The sequence below is a fragment of the Macrobrachium rosenbergii genome, chromosome 2 (assembly GCF_040412425.1).
Source record: "Macrobrachium rosenbergii isolate ZJJX-2024 chromosome 2, ASM4041242v1, whole genome shotgun sequence".
Classification (NCBI taxonomy): Eukaryota; Metazoa; Arthropoda; class Malacostraca; order Decapoda; family Palaemonidae; genus Macrobrachium; species Macrobrachium rosenbergii.
Window position 1 is genome coordinate 93401604 of NC_089742.1, and position 11916 is coordinate 93413519.

Below are 11916 nucleotides of genomic sequence, written 5' to 3' on the forward strand. Positions count from 1 at the left end.
CCCCCCCACTTTACTGGAACACATTTCCAGTACCACATAACCTTTTACACTAAATATTCTTATAAACAACAACCATTACACTTTAAACTGAAAACCTGATGCAAAAGGAAATTAGCTAGCTTTTCCATATTTATAACAAAATGTATACTTTGTACACAAGTGAACCATTTTTTCTCCCTCTTGTAAACAATATGCGATATGGTAGGTGTAATGCATATGCAGAACACTACTGAATAACACATATATCACTTTGTTTTTCCCGTTTTGCCTAAACACATGGAAAGTAATGTTTAACATTTAGAAAAACATATTGTAAAAAAAAAAAAAAATTGAAGTGAACCTACTTTTTTCTCTCGTACGCAACGCACAATACTGTAGGTGTGCTTGTATGTATAGTACACTTCCGAATTACGTGAGTATCACTTTCTTTTTCCTATCTTGCCTAAGCAAATGGAAAGGTAGCCTACCATTTCATGTCTGGGGCAGAAACCTGTTCTCCTAAACATCAGCAGGTCAGCTCTTACCTCATTTACTATGGGAGTCGGTAATCCTGTGATAGCTTGGGTCAGTTATTACTTTTTAATTTTTATTCCAAAATATGGAAATTGCTGCTGCTTCCATTTTCCATGACGAGCAGACTTGCTTCCTCTGAAAGCAGAACTGCTTTTTTCTTTAGAGTTAGGAATCCCCTTCCTCCTTCCTGCTGCCTTCCGGGCTAGCCATATCCATTTTGTGCTTAATTAACACGGGAAGCCAAAGAAGACAAACAAACCAACAGAAAACGTGAAATAAAAATGGGAAACGAAAAAGGCTGACAACATTAGCAGCAGAATTCCATGTAGGAACATAATAGTGAATAAAATCGTAAACGTATCCGATAAAAATGGTAAAAAGGTCATATTCTAATCTAACAAGATCTATATTAGTAACATCATTAGTAAATTAATACTGTTGTCAAGACAAAAGGAAGCTGAACACGATTATCATAATTTTCTAATGAAAAAATGGACTTCGAAATGAAATAAAATTTCCCGTCACATTTATTTTTTGTTTTACTGCTGTAGCAAATCTGTCACTGATCGCAAAGATTCGGTTACCAGTGTTAAAAATTGCCATTTATTCCCCTTGAATAAAATTTCCTAGTTTTTTTGAATACTTATTTTAATGTATTTCCCAGTTTCTATGAAAATACGTTGATATGATTATTTTTGCTCCACAGAAGAAGTTTTTATTATATTAACTATAGCAATGAGTTGGTATAAATTAGTACATTGATATTCAAAGTAATAAACCACCTTTTTTGCAAATTTTGTCCATCTATATAAAATTAGATGACGTATCATTACAGTGTTGTCAAACTTCTTCCTGTGGAGAATATATATGTTATTTTCTTATTGTAAGGGCACATGCCAGTGATTTAAGCTTGCCTTCTGGACGAAACCCTTTCTTTTTGTATGTTGGGTTACGATTAAAGCACTTAATGTTTGTTTTTAAATTGATGTTTTGTTATGTAGCACTGTAATTTTGTAGATGTGACACTGTGTTATGCAATATACTCTTCCCGAATTTTCTTCTAGGGTGTAAAGGTGAGGCTCTGTCTGTTTAGCAGCTAACTCCAGGAAGGCAAGTAAAAGAAGAAGTTCTTGTAGAATCCAGCTCCATCACCTCGTGAATTGTCGTCGCCATGCAGTAACTTCTTCATAAGATTATTCTGAAATCCCTTTTTTTTGGCCATTTATGTTTTCCTCTATCGAAGTAACGTAACGTTTTGTTAATTTTTGCAGTAATGTGTTAATGTTTTTCTTGCTTCTTAACGTAACTTTGATGATTGTTATGTTCTTTAAATATTAATTATATGTGATAAACTTTTAAATGCGTATTTGTGAACCCGTGTGGCATCACCCAAAAAGAATTGGTGCAGGAAATATAGTTGATTGTTTCTTAACTGCACTTTTGTTGGATAAAAATGCAATGTTTCTTGACTTCATGGTATATTTAAGTAGGTTAGTAAACTCCTCAGCACTGTAACTTGGTCTCATTCAAAGCTAGTGCAGGAGGGCTTAAGGTTGAATGAAATCGTACTGAATGGCCCCTAAAATTTTTAAAGTTTCACCACAACCAGTGTAATAGATGATCCTAAATCAAGCGGCAGAAGCGGGCGGGCGGGCGGGACGCGTATTTACAATCTGTATACACAGTCGTGAGCATACCAGCCAGTAGCCAATCACCAACCAGATCACGTAGCCAATCAGATTCGAGCAATGACGTCATCCAGCCTATATGCGAATAGCATATCACTTAGCTATATTTTATCGTATATTAGACAAATGTGTGTGAGCAGCAATAACCCATATATGAGAAATATTGTTCAAATATTAACCTCTTGTGTATTTGTGTCCATAAAAGAGACTAAAATTGTGTTAAATTAAATTAAGATATGGATGAACAGTGACGTCATCGTTGATCAAAATGTAAACAACAGATGAGACTCAATTGAGAAAACCTTATGAATTAACAGCAAAGAAGGAAAATTTAACAAAGCCTTAAAATATTAATAACTTATATCGACTTTACTAATTTTTTAACATAAAAATGTCTAAACTGCTAGAAAATTCCACATTTCATAGAATACTGTATACAGGTGGAAAGTAGCCCATTATTCTGTTCACAAAGCTTACACGAAACAACATCACCCAAGTTTTTATATTGCACGCACTATTTATAACCAAGTTACATCATTATAAAGTTTATCTACAGCAACTGACTTAATTAACATTATGGATTCTAAAAAAGGGGCCCTATTAACTGTGTATATTTTTAGCTCAGTTACTGCTAAATATGTCCGTTTTCTTAAAGCTAGCCTTTAAGGAAAACGTGTTCGGTGCTTCAAGAATACCTGTGTAATAATTATTATTGTTATTCAGAATGAAGCTTTTAACTAATATAGTTACATGAACAGAAGATTTTATTATATTGACGACATAAAACGCCATATGAAACAACGTAGCGGGGAAAAAATGTCAATATTGCTTTCACAAAAGGAGGAATGAGGACTCTTCTATTTAGTTTTAAGAAGACAATGACGCCACTCTGTGCGTGCATATTTTTAAATTTATTATTGGGCTCTTTAATGCATAAAAATACACCAGTGAGTTAATTTTGAACAATATTTCTCATATGGGTTATTGCTGCTCACACACAGTTGTCTAATATACGGCAAAATATAGCTAATTAAAATATGCGGTCGATGACGTCATTGCTCGAATCTGATTGGCTATGTGATCTGGTTGGTGATTGGCTACTGGCTGGTATGCTCACGACTGTGTATACAGATTGTAAATACGCGGGCGGGACAGGTGATGCTGTGCGAGCGAACAGAGCGTAAAAGGCGTGGACAAAGGAAGGTGAACGGATGTACAGTAGGCTATATAGATATAACAGATGTGGTCACTCCCACTCGTCCATCATTCCGTTACCGACTTCCGACCGTTCCATATCCCTCCAGTCACCTTCCGCTTTGCTCCCATCTTTATCCCGTCATGGGATCTCATTTATCAAACTCTCTCGTCGTTGGAAAGTCAGCCGTAGGAAAGAATACATCTTTCATCACGAAGCATGAACATCTGGATAACAGCCGTACGTACATGCTGCAGTTTTTCTTAATCGACTGAGGGTGTTATTTTTTTAAATGAGATGGTTTATTCCAAAGAAGGGGTTAAATTATTGCATAAACAAAAATACTGTGAGACAAATGAGATGAAATAATTTACATCAAATTAGTCACAACATATTTGCCTGTATCATGTTTTTAAAGCTACAGCATTTGAATGTGTTCACATAAATTATCAACGGCGTGAAACTCTGTGTAGCTGGAAATATGTTAATACCTTGTCATGATATTTTACTGCATAGACCTTCATACATCTGCAGTTATAATGAAGAAAGTCAGCGTAGCCCAATATTCAGCGTTGATTCTGAATGTTCTCTCAAATACCTTATAACCATACTCCCTGTATGTTTGTATAATTTATGGGCCAAATGCATTTACCATACACCGAGATTCTTAGACATTTCCAAGAAAGTTACATTGATGACTAATGATAATTTTAGCAGTGTCATAGCAAAACCACTTTGATTTTGCAAATAAAGCACCAAAATCTGTCTGGGATATGCTTTCACGAACCGTACAGCAAACTTATTGACTGCATGCATAACTGTTCTTTTGTGTACCAATTTAGTTCTAGGTTGTCGTCTGTCTGTGCGTTTGGTTCTCTCTCTCTCTCTCTCTCTCTCTCTCTCTCTCTCTCTCTCTCTCTCTCTCTCTCTCTCTTTGTAATAATTATAAGGGCATAATGTTACTCAGTATAACAGGAAAGCTGGTAAAATTCTGTTGGGTAAAGTTGAACAGACTACAGAAGGATTGATGGGGGAAGAACACTGTTGGTTTAGATGAAAATGGTGTGAAAACAAGTGTTGTTGTGAAACAGTTTTGTGAGAGGTATTGAAGTTTAGGGGAATAGCTATAAGTGGCATGCATGAAACAAAGATCATTTGTTACAAAACTGGGTATTACTCAAGGCCAGCCCAGAATCCTAGGTTTGGATAGCAGCTAACTCATGATTAAAATGAATGTGTGCACATCATAAGATTGATTTATAATGCTTTTCGCAACTTATGGAGACAGCAACAATAAAATATAATCAATACTCATTTTAGTGGAATATTGGTTCAGTTAAAATATTTCATAATACACAAGTCCTTGAACCGTGAAATCATGGTTAGAAAATTACGGGTTTAAGGAACACCGTTGTTATCGGGCAGAGTATTATTATTATTATTATTATTATTATTACAAACCTATTGATATTGTTTGTGGAAGCTCTAGAATTACAGTGGTTGAATGAAATTCCGTGGAACTTGACACCATGATACAGTAAGTACCTGTAAACCTGATATTTACTCTTCGAACAGTTTGATGATGCAGGCCACGCGACATGGCGTCAATTTGGGTTTTGCTGAAAACCTTGAAAGATCATCAGATCATCTGATGTCAATTCGCAAGAAAACTAGGTTCTGGCAGCTGAGTATTTGTAAGCCAAGTAAACAGATGACCATGCCTAGGTGTGACATTGTTTCACGCAGACCCATCCTTGCGTGTCTTAACATTCAGCCTATAAGTTGAGTAACTGGAGATTCCGGTTCAGGTTTATGTTTGACTTTTACATTCTGCTGGAAACTGTAGTAAGTGTTTCAGGAGCTTTATCAGTCATGTGATCTTAGATTTTGTGACCCTCTAAAATCACCCTGACCAAAGCTAGATTCCAGAAAGCATGGGGAAGATCTTCAAGATATCCACCGAATATCTTAGCCTTTCCTGACCTGTGTGATGTAACTAACCACCTGTGCAGCAATATGCACAGCATTACTATCAATGGCAAGATTGCATGCTGAAAAGACCACAACACCAGTCAACTTTAGGTGCTAGCAGTAGGTGTGCGCATGCTGTATGGATGTACATTACAAAAACATGCAAACTCTCTCTTCTTTAAATGTGAAGAATGAATTCTGGTTTCAAGTCACTTCCAACTGTTCTACTCTAGATTGGCAGAGGTGAGGTCCTTGTCTTGCTTTGTCTCATCATTGAAGAAGACCATCTCAGCCAACACTGATATTTCTCTGTCACTGACTGCTTTATTTGATCTGTCAACCTGTAATTTCGTTTCATTCTTGTAGAGTCCAAACGCGCACTCAAGGATGAAACCAACACCAAGGGCAACCATGTCTCCATCATTAAGTCGACAGAGCAATTCTGTGTCTTCTGTTAACTGCATATTACCTTCACGTTCATCAGTATGAAATGTTTCTACTTCAAATAGATCTTCTCTTCCGGCAATATTTCAGAAAGACCCTCTGTTCCAGCAATCTTCCCACAAAATAAACAAGCTGCAGTGTATGGATCCATCAAACTCGACAATAGTGAATGTAATCTGGTGCATCTGTATGTTTATAGTACACGGTTGTCACTCTCTTGCCTGAGTATTTAGCTCTCAGCTTGTTGCAGCATTTCGATGTGTTCTGCAACCGTCTGCAAGAATGGTGACACTACGCCTGATTTACAATTGTTTCTACTGTAACCTTCAACAAGCCCTTCCTTTCAAGCTGAACAATTTGGCTGTTGTCCAAGCTGACTGAATTTCATTTATCAGGGTTATCATCTATGACTTTTAAAGATGACTTGGCTTTCCTCTGGGAATTTCCATGACATGTAGTGGTCCTGCAAGTAATCATAATTATGGCACTTTCTCCACAGCACCACATGAGCTTCTCTTTCTCTTTCTCTTCACTTGCAGCCGCTAGTGTTTCTGAAATATAAAATCTGCCAATATATTTCCTGGTAATTATGTTATGGATCAACATAATTAGAACATTCAAAAAGAAAAATGAACAAATAGTAGGTTTGATCATATATGTAGTATCTATTTTAATTTCAAGATGGCTACTCCTGGGAGAGTGGTCATTCATTAGACCTTGACTCAGAGATAAAAGAGAGTGGCATGAAGCATATGGTTTTATGATTATAGAACTAATCAAGTATCAAGACTGATTATCTACTTGCTATCTGGAAACCAATGAATGTTAACATAATAATGGTTGCTGCTCTTTTCATGGATTAAATTTTTATTGATTGCTAACCAAATTTGCTTACTATAGTCTGATGCATATTTATGCAAATTTTATCATTAGTCCAGCAATCTTGGCTACACAACGACACTAAATGGAATATCGCAGTTATTAAATGGGGAGTTCATTTCATACAGTTCATCGAGGTTTGTCTTATATAATAAAATTTTCACCTTCATACATAACTGATGTTTAAATTAGTATGGTCTCACCAAAAGGCATTATCATTCAGTGATGTAAAAGTATTTTCTACAGGTAATGTAGCTGAAATTTTGATGATGCACTCCTGTAATATTTGCAGAGATGATGATATCAGTTCTATATGCTTTACATCCTTTCTCCTCCCATTCTTGGGGTACCACTATCTTGTCTCGATGTCAGCACCCCCTTAGGCTTTTATTATGCAGAGAAAATCATTCAATGTGCCGAATTTATTTTTCCAATGCTGATTGAGACCATCACTGGAAGATACCTATTTGGCTTTATTTCAGCATGGAATTTCCATTAGCACCCTTGGTGTCTGCATCCCGGGAACTAGTGTTTGCAGCTCGCACTGCACAACATCAACATCAGATTTGCCGAGCCAGACTGTCACTATGGAGAATTAGAAATTGTTCATTCCTCTTGCTGTGGCAGTATAACTAGTGCTGATGCTCATGCTCGTAGGTCCAAAGGACGCTGTCCACATTGGGAGGCAAGCTATGAAGATGGAAGTGCAGGGTAGAAGAAGAAGACGAGGAGGAGGACGACCAGGAAAGAGGTGGAGAGACTGTGTGAGGGAAGACTTGAGAGGGAAGGGACTAGACGAAAGCGGCTCATCCAAAACGGCGACCCTGTATAGAAACGGAAACGGAACTAAGCTGAGAAGAAGAAGAATGATTTTCCCATCTAAAATGCATTTTGAAAGTACTATACAAGAATTTTCTTGCTGTGTAAAAAAATTTCGTATTACTTTAATGGTACTGTATATTAGCATTTCGCTCTATTAATTTTACCCAGCATCGGTTGGTCATGTATAATCGGTTTCATTTTGGGTGGATGGCCACAAATGGATTTCAAGAAGCATCACCAGAGAAAAGGTCGGGACTTGGGCTGTGCTCAGTCGTCTAAAAGCGGAATTTCAGTGGACGAAGATGACGTTTGTCAATATTGGAAGTTTCGTCTGTAAGCCGGAAATGAATGAAGTTGGCGGACTGAGCGCCGAACATGACGCCCTCTCTCTTTCTCCTTGAATGGCCAGCGAGGAAGGACGTCTTCAGTACAGTAGGTGTTCAAGTTCGTCTTTGCTTCAGGGAATTCAAACAGTAGATACTTATATTGCAAGTTCTTGATAACTTGCGCTCAACGCATGAAGAATCCAAGAGAACAATTTATTCTATAACGGTTTTGATTAGTGATTGTAGAACGAGATCGAATCGGAAAGAGAACTAATAAATTAAGTAACTGGAAGTCGGGTACGCCAAGAGACTTAAGCCTCTAACAAAGCAGGAATAGCCTAACAAACTGGCTGGACGGTTAAACTAAGCTGCTCCGTTCGTGAGAGCAGATTAAACCCACAATAACCTTTGAATCGCATGTCACTTCTGCAGTCTTCGTTTTCCTCTGAGAACAGACGTCGGCATTCATAGGAAGAATATGAAAGTCAAATTCCTCCACCCGAAATAACTGGCCTCGTTTCAGATGAGCCAATGGAAGGACTGGCTGCACCAGACCGAGACAAAACGAGCGGCCCCATGTTTGTCGTTTCCAGGTGACTGGGTTGATATTCAGTTGAGGGAGGCTTGTGGCCATTCAGCGACATTCATGCAATGTAGGGGACGTCACCTTTATTTAGTATATAAAGAAGTCATTTATTCCTCATCAGAAGTTTTTTTATTTTAGTTCGTCACCATGACATGCAATCAGTGAGCGGCATTAGCCCTTTCTTCTTTCTTTCTCGTCTTTCTTCTTACCTTCATGCATTGTCTCCGTCTCTTACAATTGCTTAAACAAGTTATACTTCATTATATTTTCATCACTAAAGACCGCTTATCAAAGATTTCTGGAGGGGTGCTCACCACCTCCTATTTCAAGATCTCATGAACTAACTACTTCCCTCAAAATACGTTGGGCTCATTCTTCAGGAAAATGGCCTGAAACCTGAATGAGTTCATTATTGGAACTCTGCGCTTTCTTCCGAAAACGAAATTGCCATTGGGTGGGTGTGCCGTGAAGCGTGACGCTTCTCCAGCGACATTCGCAGCCGTCACTTCTTGCGACAGTTCTGATGAGTCATTGCTGGGAAGAACGAACGCACCTCAGAACGCGCACAGGTTTAGATTCCCTTTGGTTGAGCCCAAAACATTGGACGGAAGTAATGCAAGTAATATATATATATATATATATATATATATATATATATATATATATATATATATATATATATATATATTTATGTGTGTGTGTGTGTATCTTTTTTAGAAGGCGTAACTTTATAGAAATATGATTATTTTGAGAAATGGAACAGTAACGAGAAAATCACAAAACTTTCCTTGGTAACAAACAGTGCAAAAAACTTTTGTATCCACTTGGAAAATAACAATGTCATTCAGGCATGACAATAATCAACTGCTGTGAAGGAATGGAAGAGAGAGAGAGAGAGAGAGAGAGAGAGAGATACATTTAATAAATATATATATATATATATATATATATATATATATATATATATATATATATATATATATATATATATATATATATATATATATATATATATACACACACACACACACAAAGACGGGGCAGTAAAGGACAGAAAAATGATTTCATTGAATAATACTGCATACCTTGGAAAATGTTATCGAAATTCCAACAGCTGTTACATTACAAAGTAATATAACGTAAATGTATATATACATATACAGTAATCTCTCTCTCTCTCTCTCTCTCTCTCTCTCTCTCTCTCTCTCTCTCCCTCAGCTTTGCAGTCGTATACTTATTGAGCCCGAATGGGTGTCTGTTATATTTCGGAACTTTATCTCCCTCTATATTTTTCCCAGTTGGTTCTCCCCTCAAGAAAATAAAATATGTCCACTGCCATAAAACCATAAATGTAGTCATTCCTACCATGACTTCACTTTGAATCTATTCGATTCAATTTTTAGGAGAAAACTGGGTATGGACTTCTCAGTTGTTGAAGAATCATAAGCATTATCGTGCCCAACGGTACTCGTGGGACTCATGGAAGTCTACTTCCTCATTAACTCCCATTATTGAAATCTGGATCTGTGCTGCACGATGTCTCCAGCACGTACGGGAATTTTGTCACAGTTTTCGAAAAGACCAAAACTCTTTTGGGGCGCATCTGCACTGATCTTTGTTTCTGCAGTTGTAGTTGTCTGCATTAGCTACAATAATTCATTCACATTTCCCATCACAAAGAGTCTGTGTAAGACTTTCACGAAAGGAAGTGTACTATTGTTCTGTTTACCTACTATCTAGAAAGCTTTACTTTTATATGACTGGGCAGTTCATGAGCTTCCTGTGCACTCTCATCTCTGGGTGTAGGAGTCGTGGTGGGAGGTGGCGGGTGGTTGGCTGGAAGTTTTTTCAGTCGATAGTCAGCGATGACACCACTTTTGTTCCATTCTGGGGAATTTTTGTCATTGGTGAAGCTTATTGGGTGTTGTGATCCCGAGATCGTTTCTATTAACTAGAAATAACGGCTGACAGACAAATGTACAGTTGACCACTTTTCAGTTATCACCCAAGTCGCTCAAACCCCAACAGTTTAGGGATTATCAAAGAGGAGAGCAGGAAATGTCCATCGGGTTTTATTCACAAAAAAAAAAAAAAAAAACAAAAACATAAATCTAGTGATGCTGTCACAGTGGAATGTGCAATTTTAGATGATATTGATGTACATCATTATGATCTTTGCTGAGTGCTTTCCGTCAGTTTCCGGAACAACTGGAACATTTGCATCTGTGCCTTGATGGAAGTACGCATGGCGTGTGTCCTACAAAACCATAAGCGCATCCGTAGGAGACACACGTGATCACTGTCTTGTGAAACTTCATAAGCCAAATGCACGGTGCAGGCTGAAACAACTACTACTCAATTTTTTTTGTTGATATAATTCAACTTACCTTGATATGAAAAAGTTGTCTATTCATATCAAAGCATAGTTACTGATCCCCAGGTAGGAACTGACAATTTTGTCAGTCATTTTGACTATGTTGCAAATAATTCCCTGGATAATTTTTATCTCAGGGAAGAGGGAAAAGTAACAGATTTCTCACGATACAAAGAAGAATCACATGCCTTTTATGAATGACAAAATGCAAATCAGGATGAGCAAATGCAAAGGATATTTTCCCCCGGCTCTGATGACACTACTTATGCTAGGACTGGCCATTATAAATCGTATTTAAAGGAACACTTGTATCCGTAAGCCCGAGAGGTAACTACGATTTTGTAAACCTGGCAAAGAGCTTTTGAGTGGAAACCTGTGGTTCATTCACTGAATAAACATCACATGCGCGTAAAGCTACGGCGCATAATGATATTTCTCCAGCTCAGTATGATTTCAAAAACTTGCATTCCATCCCTGATTGTATGGAATGTTATATATGAGAAAGCGAAATTGTCATTGTCTTTTTTAAGCTAGAAAAGGCATAAGGTAGCCACATGGAGACATGCCATTTTTAAATACCTTTACGATGATTACAAGTTAAGCTAGTTAAAGAGAACGAGGCCCTTTGTTTATGCAGAGAATATTTTGAAGTTACTGAAGTGTGGGGTCGAGGAGAGACAGACTTTTCTGTTATGAGAGTTGACGAAGTGAATGTCAATTTAAGCATTTTAGCAAATGCAGCTGAAGGCGATAAAAAAGTCTGAAGAATGGGAAGGCACCAGGAGTTAATGGGACCACATATTATAATGCTGACAACGGAGGTGACTTTCTGACCAGGGTGAATAAGGCTTGCTTGCATGACAAAAACTTTCTAAGGGAATGGCTGAGAGATAAAGGTGCGAGAACTGGTAATAAGAATCATGGAGAATGGATGTTATTAATCATGCTCTTGTTATGAAAGAATATGGCTGTGAGGTGTTTGAGAGTAAAGGAGAAGGGTAGAACGCTTACTGAGGAACTGATAGACATGATGTGCAGGGTGTTGAGGGCGACGAGTGTACAAGTCAAATGAGATGAGAATGATTAAAAGTTCATAAGGTGAAGGTAAGGACTGTACT